The sequence below is a fragment of the Dasypus novemcinctus genome, chromosome 4 (assembly GCF_030445035.2).
Source record: "Dasypus novemcinctus isolate mDasNov1 chromosome 4, mDasNov1.1.hap2, whole genome shotgun sequence".
Classification (NCBI taxonomy): Eukaryota; Metazoa; Chordata; class Mammalia; order Cingulata; family Dasypodidae; genus Dasypus; species Dasypus novemcinctus.
The window spans coordinates 139,226,554-139,245,978 of NC_080676.1; positions in this window are offsets into that span (position 1 = coordinate 139,226,554).

Consider the following 19,425-nt stretch of genomic DNA (forward strand, 5'->3'; position numbering starts at 1 on the left):
TGGTTGTTGTCCATCATAATATCCTTTTTAGTTGTCCTGGGTGAGTCCAGTGAACTGGAGAGTAGGTTTTGCAACTCTGTTGAGACTCAGGATCCAGCTATTACAAGGAGGGCCCAAAGATTTAAGTCTCTTGGACATACACCTATCAATTCAATTTAATTATAGGTTCAAATGGAAGGGTCAGAAGAGCCATGTGTAGGGAAAACACAACTGAGTCCAACTCTTTCACACTGGGGAGCATAAATTCCAAAGTAGGGCCCACTGGCAAGGCATCACTCCTGAGCTGTCTGCCCTGCCTATAGTGTCTGGATGTCTCCAGAGCCCTCAGAAGGCTTCATTTTTCAAGTTTTTTTGGATCACAGAAAGTTTACAAATATGAAGGGGAGGATCATTGGTGTGGGGTGTCAGTGATGGGGGATACAGGGGAGGAAGTTCACCTGGGGCATACATATAAGGCATAAAAATGTGTTCAAGGTTAATGGGGCATTATCATAGTGTGGAGATTTAAACAATAACCAAAAGAATATAGAAATTCCCCATCCTGGGGAGCTCTGCCACATTCTCTATTGGAACAGCAAGAATCCTCTGTGTACAGGGACAGTGGCTTGTGAAGAAGGATGGTCCATTGATGGGCCCTTGATATTGATGACTTTACTTATGAATCTTTATTTTTGAAATTGAAAGTTATCCTAGTATTATAGTGTGCCTAAGAGTTACCTCCTGAGAGCCTCCTTGCTGCTCAAATGTGGCCTCTCTCTAAGCCAAACTCAGCATATTAATGCATTACTTTCCCCTCTGTATGGGACATGATTTCTGAGGATGAGCCTCCCTTGCACTGAAGGGTTGCTCCCAAGCACCAACTAGCAATGCACCAGGAAAAAGGCCTTGATCAAAAGGGGGTACAGGTAAAGATAAATGAGTTTACACGGCTAAGAGACTTCAAAGTGAGTTGGGAGGTCATTCCAAAGGTTAAGCTTATTCACATCTCAACAGGATCTCACTAATTGTCTAATCTGCATTTTAAATTGGAAATTTTATTATAAATTCACAAGGTATTTTGTCTTGACAGCCAGCAAACAAACAATAGCAACAAAACACCTCCTAATCTTTGTATTGAAAAGACCTAGACACAAAGGCAAATCACAGAATAATAGATACCCTATCTAGTGCCCAGAACATAGACTTAAAATACCATTTTCCACTCAAATGAACCAAGATATTCAGGAGAAATGGTTTATTCTAACTATAGACAAGATAATAGACAAGATGTATCTGAGGCATCTTAATATATCATACGGCAAGGAAGGTCTTAAACACTGCCAAGATCATGTCAAGAAATCATAGGAACACATTCGAAAAGATAAAACCAGAGATAAAACAAGAGATAAAACCAGAGATAAAACAAGTTTGATATCATAAAAATAATTTATCAAATATATTTATACCCATAAGTTAATTATATTTTAAAAAATAATGTTTGGAAGCTTGTGGTAAAATGATTTTGAAAACTGATAAATTAAAACAAAGAAGCAATCATTTTTGCTCTCCTTCTTCTAGGAACTGTACCACTGAATAGATAAGCAGGAAATGATGGGGTTACTCTTTTTATAGACATTTTCCAGAAAATGCATGAAGAATGAACAATTGAATTGGAATATTGCTTTTTTGTGATCCTCAATGAATTAATGGATTAAGCATTAATAACCATCAGTTCTGTTCATAAATAAGACAGACAATAAGTTTACTGATGGGAAATATGTCTCCTGTTGAAAAAACACAACAGCAAATATAAAACAATTTTTTCCAAAAAAAAAAAAAAATCAAACAATAAAATGAATCTAGATTCATCTACCTATCTATAGGGAATATACAGAGCTAAGAAAGATGTTTCATTACTCCTCAGATGAGCAAAATATTAACATGGGGAAAAGCTACAACAACAAAAATACAAACAAAATGAAACGAAACAGAAACAAATGGACAAATTAAAGTTTAAAAAATAAATTGAATGGAAGAGAAAGAAGAAGGAAAGGGAAAAGAAACAGAAAGAGTCACAGGAGATAGTGTCAGAGATATGGTGGAAATCTGTAGAGAAAAGGAACTTTAAAAAAGTATCAGCCAATTAAAATACATTTTAATGAACTGTTGAAAATTGAGATATTAATGAAATAATTGGAAATTTGAACATGGAAGCTGCATATTTAAAAGCTTTCGATGTATTAATTAATGGTGCTGAAGTGGCGATAAAAAAAAGTCTTGCTGCTTAGAAATACATACTTAGGTATGGATGAAATGTTATGGTGTCGGGAATTTGCTTCAAAATTGAATGTGAGTAGGGGAGTGAGTAGAGAGATGAAACAGACTGAAATGAAACACTGCCATAAGTTATTAATTCTGGAGACTCAATGAGGAACATATGGGGTTCTTTATAGTATTGTCTACTTTTAAATTGTTTCAAAATTTTCCATAATAAAAATTTAAAACAAGTTAAAAAGAATTAGCGTCTGAACACTATTTTTAAGCTACTTTTTATGCATATTTTTTGAGATAGCAATTTAAAGACATTTCTTCTGCTTTCTAGAACTATGTCCAATGTAGTATCCACTATCCACATGTAAGTATTGAGCACTTGCAATATGGCTAATCTGCATTGAGATGCAATAAAGTTTAAATACACACTGAATTTAATGTGTTGCATAAAAAATATAAAATATTTCATTAATAATTTTTACATTGATTTTAAGTCAAAGTGATAGTATTTTAAATATGTCAGTTTACATAAAATGTATTACAACTCAATTTCCCCTTTCCTTTTTACCTTCTTGTAGGGAGCCACCCGCTGTGAGACCTATTTACACCCTCCCACAACATGGTGGATCTCACAACATGGTAGAGTTCACAAATCTGCCCTGTCATTTCCTTATTCTTCTTCCTCTTTGTTTCTTTGTTCTCCTTTTCTTGCCACAGCTCTGGTGACCACAGCAATATGCATGCACAAGGCGCGAAACTCCGCAGACCCGACGCGAACTGTCGGCCAATCCCCTCCTTGGACGTCTGCCACCCACAAGACCAGCCTATCACCTATAGACACGTTCCCTTCCCTCACTATATATCCCCGTGTTTTACCCCCAATAAACGAGGCTTGATCAGAACCCTGTCTTGCCTCCATTCTTCTCTCTACTCCTGCCCCTTCCCCTGCTTCTTCCCACAGGCCCCTGGACTCGCCCCCGCCGGTTTCGGGCATCTTCTGAATATGACTTCTAAAATGCTTAAAATTACTTATATTCCTTATATCATATTTCTACTGCATAGTACTCTTCTAGGTAATTCTAGGAAGCTAAGTTAAAAGATATTACTAAAGACTCTTCCAAAATTAGTTCTAATTTGGAAATACAGTTGACTTCAAAATATGTAGAGAATTATAACTTGTTGAGTCATCTATACCCTCTTGAAAAACAATAACAAGCTGCTGAGACCAGCTCAGCAATAGGTTTGCATGAAGGGAAGGCAACACAGAACTGAAGAAATAAAAGGACAGAAAGAAAGACACAAGAGAGGAGGTAAAGATGGGACCAGAGGACTCACAGCTTCTGAAACTGAGAGCCTCAACCCCAGTTTCCACATCGTATTTATTTAGGAACTAACAAGCAGCTGTTTGTTATTTACTATAATAAGGGACAGGTGCAACATTTACAATAATAAGGTATAGGTCATACAAAGTTCAAATGCATCCTTACGCAAAGATTTTTGCATGATGACCAGATGGTGTTCCATCTAGTCAACGCCTGGTATTCCTAAGCCTGCACTTTTTGCTTGTGTTAAGGAAACGTGTTAACTTCAAACCATGTTCCTACTATTTTCCCACAACAACAAGCAGAGAACAGGATGTACAATAGAGAAATATATAATAATCCTCAAAGTCCAAAAGATTATAGTCTCTGAACAACATAGATTCCCTATATTTTGTTACCGAATAGAAAAAAAGTAGAACATTTTTAAAAAAACTATTTTTGTTAAACATTTTTATGGAATTATGTTTATTGTACATGATCCCAATGTTGAGAATGTTTTAATATATTTTTGAGTATCACTGATTGAATTATAGCATTCAAATGCTACAGGATTAAATATTTTGCATTGGATTATTGAAAAAAACATTCACGCTGTGGCTCATATTTTCTCACGAATTTCATTTGTAAGAAGTACTGCATCATTTAATCAGCAAATTTTAAATTCTTACTGTCTTTTGCAAAAACGGTGCTTTGGTGATATTAATTTATTTTATTATTCAAAGAAGGGAACTTCCAGAAGCTGTTACTAAAGAAAACTAATTTATTTAAAATATTACTCTGAATTGACTAAAGCTTAGCATTTCATATTTAATCATATCATTACATGTATCTAACTGTATTTTAAAATGTAGGTTCTAACTCCTTTCCCCCAAAAGGATGAAATTCCTCTTGTTTTTTGTTATTCTCTTTCTCATCTTTTACTCTCTGTACATGGAGGTCACACTGGATGTGTTCTTGACTGATAAGTGAATGATAGTTCCCTAACAGCACTGGGCCCAGTTCTGAATAGGTGTAAAGCACTGGAATAGTATCATCTATTGTGATTTATTGGAGATACGGTAATCTGAGAGAACAAATATTTTGCCAGTGTGACCTCAAAATCCATAAAAAATGAGATCTTCCAAACAGAGCTACCTTGCAACTAACTTCCAGACTTTAAGATGTTGAGTTTTTCCAAACTATCAGACCCTTTACTTCTGAAACTTGTACTTCAATGGAGGAAAACTGGTCACTTTCACAAGTTTCTGGCATATAGCAACTCTGACACCATATGGACTGTGCTCATGCAATAATGAGGGGATAATCTTGCATGGAGAAGGGAAGAAAGTGGGATCTTGAAGTAGTGTTTTTTGTAGGTCATGGTGAAGTCATTTTAAGTAGCATGAGAAAATTTCTTTAGGCATTCACAGTGACACTTCATTCAACCCTGCTCTGTCATGATTATGAGGTGGAAAATAATTGCAAGTGAGAGATGAGATTGGCTTTAGCAGTCAGAGATTGAGATTCTCTTCTTAAGCAACAATCCAAACCTATGAGAAAGAATTTACTAATAAAATAGAACCTCTAATGGAACCAACACAAAACAATCCAGAATCTTAATGGAAAATCATTGTCCAGCATGGTGCCGGATTTGCTTTTGTGAAACTCACCATTGTCAGCACGTATGCCCACCTATTTGCCTAAAAATGTTTAATGTAAGTTTACTAAAACACAAAGTAGTGATAGTAGGCACCTCTTGGCTTACTATACATAGAGATTATGGATCTATTATTTTCCATCTGTGGATGAAAGTGTTTGCAGTTTAGAAGAGGGACAATAAAAATGATATCACTCACAGATAATGCATGGGGTCCTTGTACTATGAAAAGATGACACATAATGCCAAATGACTGGAAAGGATACTTGTAAAGTGAAAGATAATTTATGGTGGCCTGCTCAAATCTCTAAATATGTAAATAAAAGTAAGTTTGATTATCTGTGGGGAAGGAGAAATGCTATTGGCTGAACTACCTCAGAAGATAAGTTGTCTCACTTTTATTTTTTCTTGGATGTGATTGTACTACTTAATAGAATGAATAAACTAGAGAGTTGTGAGTAGACTGCATTAACAAAGAAAAAGAGGGGCAGCACCTTTTTTTGTCTAATGAGTATTTCTCTATTATTCTACAAACTTCTAAATGGTCTCAATAGTCTTTGAATGGCTGTGTTAATTTTTTCTGTGAAGTGTTTACTTCAGTACATTGTTAAGGAACACAGGGAATATATTTTTTAACAGCAATAAAAAAAATGAATTGCTTTTATTAGATTCTTAAATATTCTTAGGAAAATCCCTTTCCTAAGAAGAAATAAAACTAGAAAGAACACTTCATTTATATCAGCTGGTCCCACCTTTCCCTTGGCATAATCAGTAAAAATGAGTCTCATTCTATTCCTGTTTCCATAGATATAAAGGAGGACTAGCACTTCCTCTCTGACAGCAAGCAAAACAGAAAAAGAAAATCAGTCTTTAAAATTTAAAATGTTCTTTTTTTCTTGACAATTTTAAACTGTGATTCACAGTTCAAGAAAGTGGTGAAAATACGGGTATGACATATGTGTGACATATCATTGTGAAGATGTTTGCTTAAGATCATCAACAATCTCATGTACCCAAGACTTTCTTGCCAAAAACAAAACTTAGAAGTTATTTCTTGTTCTGAATATTTTCTCCCCTCCCTGAGCAAGTCTTCAGTATGCTACTAAGTAGCACAATACAAAGTCTGCTTCTTATGAGAAATGAAACATTTCAAAGTGTTTTATTTAGAGGAAAATGTTGCAAAGGAGAGCCACCTGCTATTTCAAGATTCAGTACAATTTTCTAGATTTTATGTTATAAGCATCAACTCAAGGAGGAACAAAGGAAAACTTCAGTGATAAATCAGACAGTTGAAAAGCACATATCCGTAAAAGAATGATGATCTATAATTAATGTCAGTCATTTGAGAAAATTAGAAACTATATACAGCCAGTGCAAAGGAGAAGTGTAGTGATTTCAACCTACTATTTTGATGACGAGAAGCTGTGATCAGATTCAATGAAAGGGCATGTCTTAGTATGCTCATGATGATGATGACAAAGACGTTGATGACAATTTAGAGGATTTCAGAACATAGTTTGTGTAAAATTGGTAACAAAAAAGATATTGAAACCTTTATCTTACATTTAAATAGTAGTTTAAATATTTTTTTTTGCTGCAATCTACTTTCTTTTATGATTTTTCATTTTTTATACCTGTCTTGACTGAACTTTAGATTAAGGCCAACATTTGTCTTCATGCTTAATGTGAAAAAGACCAAAAGTAGTCATATGATACATATTACACTGCAGCCTTAAATTTTAGATTTACCCATCTCACTCTCATAACATACGGCATGTAGCTGTAATCTCACTCTCATAACACACAGCATTGTAGCTGTGCATTTGTTACCTATTAATGAAAAACTGTCTTTAGTAACAAAATAAATTCTTGCTTTCCTTTTCCTTATCTGAACTTTGCAAGTTCCTACTTTACACTATTTTCTTTGTCTGAGCCTGGCAAGATAACAGAATTTACAAGCAGAATGGGAACAAATAATCATAGTCAATGATTTATTATACAGAGGATTTCTTATTTAATACAATGTAGAATGACTCACTCATTATAATCATAGCCTTGATATTGGCTGACTTTTGATAGTAGCTAGAGACAAATATCTAAAACTTATTTCTTTGATTCTAAATATAGTTATCCTATCCACATAGTGACTTTCCCCATTGCAGTTTTGGTATATCACAGGTCAGCATAAGAAATTAAATGGGAATTTTGGGGGAGTTTTGGGGACACTGCAGGAAACATGGAGAGGCCTGCAGAGACACAGAAAAAGTTTAGAAACTCAGAAATGCATAAAAAATATATATTGTATAATATTGCCTATGAACAAATACTTAACCCAAATTTTACAAGAAGGTACAATAAACACCCTGTGGCAGTTTGAGATTATTTTATGAATCCTAAAAAGAGAAAGAAGATTATGTTTATAAACTAATTTATTCTTCTGGGTGCAATTCCTTCTGATTGCATTAAATTCAGTTGAGGTGGCCTTGATTAGATCACCTGTTAAGATTAGGGCTTTTGATTTGACTGTGCCAGTGGGTGTGATCCCAGCTGAGTATCCACCCCCTTGCTAGGTCTGATATAAATGGACACTCACACAAACACAAGAAGACACACGGGAAGAGCAAGCTCTGTCATTTTTTATCCTGCCATGTGACAGAAAGGAGAAGGCTCAAATAGCTGAAGCTAAAGGGAAAGATGAACCAATTTGCCTGATAGCTCACAGCTGACTTTGGGAAGAGACAGGACAGTCGAGACTGACATAGAAACCCTAAGAGCTGAGATCAGGAAGAAGTGGAGCAGCTGAGCATGAGAAAGGAAGCCCAGATGGAAAGGCTTAAACATTGTAGAGATTGCCAGCCATCTAGCTTCAACATGTGGCAGTTGACTTTGGTGAGAAAGTACTTCTTATGGTACCTTGAGTTGGACTCTCAATGGCCTTGGGACTGTACACTTTTATTCAATTAAATGTCTTTTTAAAAAGCCAACAAGTTTCTGGTACTTTGCGTCATCAGCCCTTCGGCAAACTAATACACATTCCCTAAATGGAAAAAGAAAAAATCAGACTTCTTTTCTGGTATGAAGGGAAGGACAAAAAATTTACCCATATTTTCCAGATTGTTGGGTGCTGTGCTCCTAACCCCTGCAATTGTGAAAGGTAACTGTACTGTTTTATCTTTATAACTGTGTAATCTTTAGCTGGTAATTAGCCCCTCTGGTATTCTACCTTATCATCCATGCCTGAGCTAGATTTAGGCAATTCTTAACAGTGCCTTTATAGCCTGTTTTGTTTAGTTTAGTCTAAGGAATTTTCAAATACTTAGCTTAAGTCTCCTTGTGCATTGAACTATTTGCAACTTTATGTATACCCCAGTCAAATTTTGTCAGTTCCTAAAGGATGTTCATTAAGCAGTTTATGATAACTCTGTTATTAACTTGTAACCTAATGCTTATCTCAGACAGTCTCTGGGGCCTGCATTCACACTTATAATTAATAAAATCAATCAATATCCCTTAATATAGCAACATCCTTATCCCCACTAATCTCTGTCTAAAAATAATAAAGACCCTAGCCCTCTTTGTTCAGGGAAGTAGATTTGAGACTTTCTTTCCTAACACCTCCAGTCTCTGAATAAAGCTTTTTTTCTTTTAAGTGATCAACCTTGGTATGGAACTCAATTCTCTGCACCAGGCAAGAACCCAGGGAATTTGCATGAATCCCCTTCAGATGCCCATACTTAGCTGATGGTGACTGCTGAGTGGGTTTACTCAACTGCACATATGTTGTCTAAAATAAAGTAAGCACTCAATATTGCTTCATATATTCTACTATATTTCTCTGGGTAGTTTACACTAGCACCTTCCATAACAAGAAATCCAATATTCTTTTCCAGTAATCTATTGTTGGCTAACAAATGATATCAAATCTTAGTGGTTTAAATCAACAATTTATGGTTATTATCTCTGTTTTTGCCTCAGCTTGGATAAATGGTTCTACCTTTGAGTTGCAGGGAAAGTGGTGTCTGGGGATAAATTCGTTTGATTCTTCTGAAATCTTGAATGATCTGACACTTAAGGTGGCTTTCTTACTCAAATGTTTGGTACATCAGGTGCTACTTTCTCCATCTCTGTTTTTATGGCATCTCATTCCCCATGGCTAAATGACTTTGCCTTTGTATAGCAAGATGTTCTCAGAGTAGCTATGCTTCTTAGATGGAGTTGTCTTCTAAGAGGAATGAATCAAACTTAACATCCAGTGAGTCAATTTGGCTGTATTTTATGTGTGAAAGCACTCATTGGGTCTGCTCAAATTTAGGAAAGTTGAGAAATAGACTTTGGGTTTTTCATGGGAAAGTGATAATGGCACAAAGTTGTTGAGCATTTCCAGAAGGAAGTGCAGTTGTGTGATTCTTTGGAAAATATAATCTGCCATGCATTCACTGTATTGCATTTTGAACCTCGCACTTGCTTTCTTCCTCATCTGTGTGCTTTAACCCTGAAAAATGCTCCCACCTCACATTTTATAGAGAAAATAGTGACGCTATAATGTTTATACAATCTTAAATTTCCACTAGCGAGTCTATAAGGGTTTCTGCATTCACACTCATCTGTTTCTTGTTCTCTCCTATCACAATGCATGGAGTAGCTGCTTCTAACAAAGGATAAACCCTCTGTAGCATTTGACATAGTTATGAATTTCAAAAATAGATATTGGATTATGTTTGTAATCTGATCTGTACCTGGGTGTGATTGAGTTATGATTAGGGCTTTGATTGGGCCATGTCATTAGGGTGTTGAGTTCCCACCCTTTAGTGAGGAACTCAGGAAGCCCAGAGGAACCCAGGAAGCCTGAACCCTCACAGACATCAGCAGTCATCTTGCTCCAACACATGAAAATAGACTTTGGTGAGGGAAGTAACGTTTGCTTTATGGCCTGGTATCTGTAAGCTCTTACCCCACTCCCAGTACCAAGCTGTATTAGTCAGGGTTCTCTAGAGAAACAGAATCAACAAAAGATAGTTGTGATTCTATAAGAATCTTTCATTGAAGACCCTGGTTGCTCCTTGTCTGTGCGACCTGGACTTGTGCATCCCCATAGCTCCATGAGAGACTTATAGAATTGCATATTACTGACAGGTATCGCTTGTTGATTCTGTTTCCCTAGAGAACCCTGACTAATTCACCCTCCATATCTGTTATAGATGTCATCCTTCTATTCCATCTTGAAACCCTCCTTTTGTAAACTAAATGCTTCTTTCCAAGATCTTCAACATCTTTTTTCTATTTTATTCTCAATCCATATAATGTGACTCCATTTTCCATGATTGTTAAAACAGGCACCCATTCAACAAAACAAAGTGAAAACTTCTCTGTAATCAATACACACATTCAATATCCATGTGGATAAAATTCTATTTATCTCCTATGTTTCATTAAAATGTTTTTCAGAGTGATGTCTCCATTTACTTTCTCTACATATTTGCCCTATTCTACAGGGGCTTAAGTCATGGTCAAAAATAAATCCTCTGGGCACTATATACAAAGGATACTTCTTAGTCTTTATCTTATTAGAAATATCAGGTGTCTTTGACAGTACATCATTTATTCTGGCTTAATACATGCTGAATGTATTATTATTTCTACTTAAATATCTCACAATACTTTTAAAGAAATAGCTCAAGAAAAGAAGTGATGACCATTTCTTCCAATATAAAGTGCTTAGTTAGGTCAGATTCATCATGTATGGCTTCTTTATTCTTTAAAATGACTTCTGTCTCAGGAGTTTCCTCAATCTCTAAATAAAATTCTGGTGATCCACCCCTATCAGTCCACTATATAGTTTTGAATCACAGTATAGGTTATGCTTGTATGAAAAATATACTCAGAGATTAAAATTTATTTTTTAAGAAAACATATTGAAAAGTAGAATCAATATAATCATCCTAATAAATATTAACAAAATCACTGTTTCTCAGGATAGAAAATATTGCTTTTAAAAATATATATTTGTCCCTTTAAAGGATAATAAAAATAAAATCATCAAGTGTAGTAAGTTTTGAGTGGGACTATAAAAATTAAAAATATGTCAATAACTTCATCATTTTTTCATGAGTTATTTAAAATTTGGCTAAGGAAATAAATCCATTAGCCTTTACAAAAAATCCTATAACCCTGCTTTCAATGGGAGAAATGCACAAAAGTGGATTAAGTTATTCTTTTCTTGTATAATTAAACAAAACACTAACTCTGGTGTACTGAATCACTCTGACCTATAACAACTCTGTGATTTAATGCTCTGTTTCAATTCTAGTAGGTGGAAGTAGAAACCAAAAATGAATTTTGGTTCATTTTGTTCTCTGAAGTAGACTGTTATTATGTCCTTTCATAGGATTTAGAAAATAAGAGGAAAAAAAAGAAGCTCTGATGGCTGGTTATTCTGAAATATCATTAAGATCAAACAATCACCGGACATTGTAAATCCTCACAGGGCCTACATGATGGAATAGAGGAGAGTATGGGCCATGATGTGAACCAATGTATATGAGGTGCAGAGGTGCCCAAAGATGTACTTACCAAATCCAATGGATGTGTCAGGATGATGGGAACGAGTGTTGTTGGGGGGGGGGGAGAGGGGGGGTGGGGGGGTGGGGTTGAATGGGACCTCACATATATATTTTTAATGTAATATTATTACAAAGTCAATAAAAAAAAAATTAAAAAAAAAAAATAAAATAAAATAAAATAAAATAAACCAGTAAAAAAAAAAAAAAAAAAAAAAAAAAAAAAAAAAAAAGATCAAACATTTAGAGAACTCATTAGGGTTTTAAATAAATTCTAAATAAATTAAGATGTTTGCTCATTGGCACTGGGCTGATAAAGAATGTTTATGGGATCCCAATTGCAGAGGATGATAACATTTGGTTCCTTTTTACTCATATTCTGGAACCCCAATTGATATTTTAACATATATACAAACCTTCTACAGTATTTATTTTTTTCTTGTAACAGCATATTTCTACAATACTGCACATTTGAATCTTTAACAGGTGATAAATTAGAAAATTTTATGATAAAATTCATTTAGTTTTATACTTGCGTTATCATGAATTGTTACATTTTAGATCATTATTTATTTGAATCATACCATAGTTTCTGTATGTTCAAAATATGCTCATTTGCAGCACTTGTGGAGTGCATGTGTGCAGATGGAAACAGGACTTAAGGAAAATCAAGATTTGGGCAGGTTTAAAATCTCCCTAATGACAGGTAAATTGTGAAGGGTTTTTATGGAAAAGACTTTGAAAAATAAAGGTGAGAAAATGATGAAAATTCTGGGAAATTCTCTTATATGCAGTGATTTTTATTTGTTTGTTTGTTTGGTTGGTTTTTATATAACCCAAAGTGACTTTCTTTACAAAGTAATAATAAATTCCCATTAGAATTATGGGATATACTAAGACTATGCCATGTGCTGTGGATATCTATATGGTAGTAGAAAACATGAAAGTCTTTAAAATGTATGAAGATCTTAAAAAATTTTTCCCTGGTTTTTAAAATATATATATTTTATTAAAGTATATCATTCATACATGAACATACATAAACAATAAGTGTAGGCGACAGACTTGGCCCAGTGGTTAGGGCGTCCGTCTATTGGCCCAGTGGTTAGGGCATCCGTCTACCACATGGGACGTCCGTGGTTCAAACCCCAGGCCTCCTTGACCCGTGTGGAGCTGGCCCATGTGCAGTGCTGATGTACACAATGAGTGCCCTGCCATGCAGGGGTGTCCCCGTGCAGGGAGTCCCACGCACAAAGAGTGCCCCTGGTAAGGAGAGCTCCCAGCATGAAAGAAAGTGCAGACAGAGCCACCCAGCATGAAAGAAAGTGCAGCCTGCCCAGGAATGGCACTGCCCACACAGAGAGCTGACACAACAAGATGAGGCAACAAAAGGAAACACAGATTCCCATGCCGCTGACAACAACAGAAGCGGACAAAGAAGACGCAGTAAATAGACACAGAGAACAGACAACAGGGGTGGGGGGTGGGGGGAAGGGGAGAGAATAAATAAATAAATCTTTAAACAACAACAACAACAACAAAATAAGTGTAGAATAAAGACTGTAAACTTACAAAATAAAAATACATAACATCATACAGGGGTCTCTAACACTCTTCCACCAACACCTTGCATTGTTGTAAAATATTTGTTACAAACTGTGCAAGAGCACCATCAAAATATTACTACCAACAATAGTCCCTATCTTACATTTCAGTGTATTTTTCCCCCAACCCACATAAAATATATATTTTATTACAGAGTTTGCGAACTTGCAAAACAATCATACACATGTGTAGATTTCCCATATTATACCCCTTCACCAATACACTACACTGTAGTGGAACATTTATAAACAGATTTTGAGATAACATCCTCAACCATGCCCACCAACCATGGCCCACAGTGTACATTTGGCACACTTTTTCCATACACCTCTATTATCAGCACAGTACATCTTTGGCATTGATGCAAGAATATTATAATATTGCTGTTAAACACAGTCTATAGGTCACACCAATTGTAGTTTTCCCATGCTTCTCCATATTCCCACCACCTTGCAAATGTGATGTACATCTGCTCTAGCTCACAGAAGGACACTCTTGCATTTGTACCCTCAATCACAATCCTCATCCACCTCTGGATTTACTGTATTATTCAGACCCTAGACGATTCTTTCATTTTCTTTCTATTGCATTTACTTCCCCAGACTACCCTTTTCAGCCACAATATTGTTAATAAACCAGTTGCTACTAATCATAATGTGTTACCATTACTCTATCCATTTACACACTTTTATAGTCATTAATTAAAACTTCTAGTACATTAAGCACCAGTAGTTCTTCTCAAACCTCCTCTTATCTCCTTATAGTCTATACTCTAGGTTTTAACTCTGCGTGTTTATTCTTCATATTTAGTTCATATTAATGAGACCAAGCAATATGTATCCTTTTGTGTCTGGCTTACTTCGCTTAGATAATGTCTTCAAAATTCATCCATGTTATCACATGTGTTTCAAATTCATTTCTTCTTATTGCAGCATTGTACTCCATTGTATGTATATGCCACATTTTGTTTATCAGTGCATTGTTTGATGGACACTTGGGTTGTTTCCAACTTTTGGCAATTGTGAATAACTCCTCTAAGAACATCAGTGGGCAGATGTCTATTTGTGTATATATATTGTGGATATATTCCTAGTAGAAGAATTACTGGCTCATATGGCAGTACTATATTTAGCTTCCTGAGGAACTGCCAAACTGTCTTCAGCAGAGGCTGTACCATTTTACACTCCCACCAACAGTGAAGAAGTGTTTCTATTTCTCTACATTCTCTCCAGCACTTATTGTTGTATGTTTTTTAATAATCACCATTCAATGTAGTGTTAGATGATATCTCATTGTTGTTTTAATTTGCATTTCTGAAATAGCTAGTGATATGGAATATTTTTTCATGTGTTTTTGACCATTTGTATTTCCTCTTTGGAGAAATGTCTATTTATATCTGGTCCTCATTTTTTAGTTGGATTGCTTGCTCTTTTATTATTGAGTTATATGATCTCTATATATAGAATGGAAATCAAACACTTATGAGATAAGTGGCTTCCAAATATTTTATCCTACTGAGTAGGCTGCCTTTTCACCTTCTTGATGAAGTCCTTTGAATCACAGTAGTATTTAAGTTTGAGGAGGTCCCATTTATCCATGTTTTCTTTTGATGCTCATGCTTTTGGTCTAAGGTTTCAAAATCCACCACCTACCACCAAGTCTTGAAGATGGTTCCTTACATTTTCTTCTAGGAGTTTTATTGTACTTGCTTTCATATTTAGGTCTTTGACCCATTTTGAGTTAATTTTTGTGAGATAGTGGTCTTCTTTCTTTCTTTTGACTATGAATATCCAGTTCTCCCAGCACCATTTATTGAATAAATTGTTCTGTCCCACCTGGGTGGGTTTGACAGGCTGTCAAAAATCACTTGACCATAGATGTGAGAGTCAGTTTCTGAACCATCAATTTGGTTCCATTGGTCTAAGTGTCTATCTTTATGCTGATACCATGCTTTATTTACCACTGTAGCTATGTAATATGATTTAAAGTCTGGAAGTTTGAGGCCTCCCACTTCACTCTTCCTTTTAGAGATGTTTCTGCTTTTCAGCACCCCTTACCCTGCCAGAGAAATTTGATAATTATGATTTCCATTTGTGTAAAAAATGCTGTTGGAATTTTTATTGGGATTGCATTGAATCTGTATATAAATTGGGGTAGAATGGACATCTTAATGATATTTAGTCTTCCAATCCATGAGCATGAAATGTTTTCCACTTTTTTTTTATGTTAATTTAATTTCTTTTAGCAATGCATTATAGTTTTCTGAATACAAGAGCTTTACATCCTTGGTTAAGTTTATTCCTAAATATTTTATTATTTCAGTTGCTATTGTAAATGGAATTTTTTCCTGACTTCTTCCTCAGATTGCATATTACTAGTGTGTAGAAATATCACTGACTTTGTATATTGATCTTGCATCTTGATAATCTGCTGAAATCATTTATTAGCTCTAGCAGCTTTGTTGTAGATTTTTTGGGACTTTCTAGACATACAATCATATCATTTGCAAATAGTGAAAGTTTTAATTCTTTCTTTCAAATTTGGATGACTTTCATTTCTTTTTCTTGCCTGACTGCTCTATCTAGAACCTCTAGCACTATATTGAAAAACAGTGTTGACAAAAATGAGGATTCGTGTCTTGTTCCTGATCTCAATGGGAAAGATTTCAGTCTTGCACCATTGAGTACAATACTAGCTGTGGGTTTTTCATATATAGCCTTTATCATGTTGAGAAAGTTTCCTTCCATTCCTATTTTTGAAGTATTTTTATCAAGAAAGGATACTGTGGAGAGGGAGCAAGATGGCATCTGAGTGAGTGCACCTCATAATCTCATCTGCAAAGAAGTGGCTGAGTAAGGTTGGAGTCCTGCTGGACCAGGCTATTTCAGGGACTTGCCAGGCAAGAAGTGTCTGGACGCCTATTGGGTGAGACAGTGACAGAAGAGATTCTTATGAGAGGTGGAATTTTGGGTTTCTGACATGGAGGTCAGAAGTTTTGGGCGAGACCCCTCCCCCTAGGGCTGGCAGCCCGGCTGCGGCAATCCCTGAAAACTTTGCTGTGCTGTGGTGTTCCCAAACCCCGTGTTTACTGGATGTGTGGTTCCCAGGTCTGTATTCCCTAAACCCTGGTAGCCCACACTCCAGAGACTCACATACCTTGAGTCTGCAATATCATGGACTTCCCATTCCTGAATCCACCATGCCCTGAGGTCCGTCTGAGGTCTGTCTGAGGTTCGTGATTACCCTAGCCCTCTGCATTTTTTTTCTTTGAACTTAGAGCTGGGTACCAGCAGACTTGGGGAGAGTCTGGGAAGAAAGGAGAGGCGAATCTGCTGAAAAGCCCAATTTACCTAAATATCCTGGGATAGGAAACTTGGTCTGGGAGAAGATGGAGTCAGAAAATCAATTAGACCTCCCTTAGCACACCTAAGGGGGAGGTGCTATCCAAGCTTCCAATAGCATATTTGGGGTTTCTGGTGAGGTTTAGGTGCTTTCATGCTGGAAATAAAGAGCCATTGTCTTCTGTGTTGAGTTGGTTCACCAAGGACCCTCTTGAATCTCCTACTGGACCTCTCAGGCAGCTTTCCTGCTGTCCTGGGAGAGAGAGAAGTGAGGAAGGAAGAAAGGAGGAATGGCAGATCCCTAAGTGATTAATTTAACTACAAAGAGTGTTCCTAGCTTGAAACTTTGGTTCTTTTTTGTTGTTGTTGTTGTCATGGTTGTTACTGTTGCATTGTCTCCTGGTCTTTTCTCCCATTTATATCACCCAAGTTCCTTTTTCATTTATTTAGTTTTTTCTCCTTTTCTTTTTCTTGCTTGTTTCCCCCCCCCTTTTCTTGCCCCCCTAATTTTCTTTTTTTATCTTTTTCTTCTTTTTTATTTTATTTTTTTATATAATAGGTGCTGTAGGGAGTACTTCACATTTGCTCTGTTTCCTCATCCTCCATTTCTTCTTTTCTGTGTGTATTTATTTTGGATATCTAAACTCTTCCCTGACCTCTACATCTTTCTATCCTCCATCATCTACTCTTTTCCTTACATCCCACCTCCCTTTCTTTGGCTCCCAAATTGTATGACATTTTATTTCTAATACCTTTGTTCTGTTTTTTGTATTTTATCCGCTCTTGATACTATTGTCTTTCTTTTCTCTTTTCCTTTCTCATGAAAACGCTGGCCTTTTAATTCATACTATATTCCTCCCCATATTCAGTTGACTGTTTCATTATAGATACTCTACTTACTGCTATAACTCTACACAACTTACATGAGTCTAATATCCATTCTCCTAGATCTCACATTGTTGCTCTGTTAACATTCATTACCAATACTACTTTATAAATTTTCTTTTCTTACTCATTTTGCTTTCTCTGGCCCTACTATTTTCCTTCAAAGTGAAGTTAGTGAGCAACAAGAAAATAGAGTAAGAAGAGAACAAAGTGACAAAGAGAAGTCATAACACTTATGCACGGAAAACAACTAATTAATCCCCAAGACTAGACAAAGAAGCTAAGGAACTGATTAAAACCATCAAGATAGAATGATGACCAGACAGCAACAAAAAACTACAAACCAAACTAATAATCAGGAAAACATGGCCAAATCCAATGAACAAACTAAAAACCAGGAAGAGGAACAGAATATTGGACAAGTAATTAAAACTTTTTTTTTTTAAGATTTATTTTATTTATTTTTAATCCCCCCCCCCCCCCGGGTTGTCTGTTCTCTGTGTCTATTTGCTGCGTCTTGTTTCTTTGTCCACTTCTGTTGTTGTCAGCGGCACGGGAAGCGTGGGCGCCATTCCTGGGCAGGCTGCACTTTCTTTCTCGCTGGGAGGCTCTCCTTACGGGCGCACTCCTTGCGTGTGGGGTTCCCCTACGCAGGGGACACCCCTGCGTGATAGGGCACTCCTTGCGTGCATCCGCACTGCGCATGGGCCAGCTCCTCACGGGTCAAGGAGGCCCGGGGTTTGAACCGCGGACCTCCCATGTGGTAGATGGACGCCCTAACCACTGGGCCAAGTCCGTTTCCCTTAAAACTCTTAAAACATATATTAGAGACCAACTTAATGAAGTAAAGGAAGAGATTAACAATATGAAGAAAACACTTGGAGAGGAAATTGCAGACATATGTAAAAAGATAACAGATGTGATGGTGATGAGCACCACCTTTCAGGAAATCAAAAATATGCTCTCAGCAAATAGCAGCAGATTAGAAGAGGCAGAGGGGAGAATTAGTGACATGTAAGAGAGTACATCTGAAATCAAACAGTAGAACTGATCAATAAAAAGATATAAAAAATCCAGCTCGTACTTAGGGACCAGGGTGACAATGTAAAATGTACAAATATATGTATTATAGGCATCCCAGAAGGAGAAGAGAAGGGAAAGGGGACAGAAAGGGTTTTGGAGGAAATAATGGCTGAAAACTTCCCAAATCTACTGAGGGAGATGGATGTACATGTCCAGGAAGCACAACACACCCCAAACACCATAAATCCCAACAGGCCTACCCCAAGACATATACTTGTCAAATTATCCAATGCTCAAGTCAAAGAGAAAATTCTAAAAGCAGCAAGAAAAAAGAGAACCATCACTTACAAGGGAGGCTTCATAAGAATAAGTGCTGATTTCTCATCTGAAACCATGGAGGCAAGAAGTCAGTGGTATGATATAGTCAAGGTACTAAAAGAAAAAAATTTCCAACCAAGAATGCTCTACCCAGCTAAGCTAGCATTCAAAAATGATGGAAAGCTCAAAATATTCACAGATAAACAGATATTAAAAGAGTATGCCAACAAGAACCCTGCCCTTCAAGAAATACTAAAGGGAGTTCTGTAGGAAGAGATAAAAAAACAGGAGAGGCAGAGATGGAGGAGAGTGTAAGAGTAACAAAAAAGACAAAAAAAGAAGAAGAAGAAGAAGAAGAAAAAAAAAAACTACCAAAATTGACAAGCAAAAGTCCAAAGAAAATATGGCTAACATAAATAATTCCTTGAAAGTAATAACACTGAATGTCAATGGGTTAAACTCACCTGTCAAAAGAGTCAGACATTAAG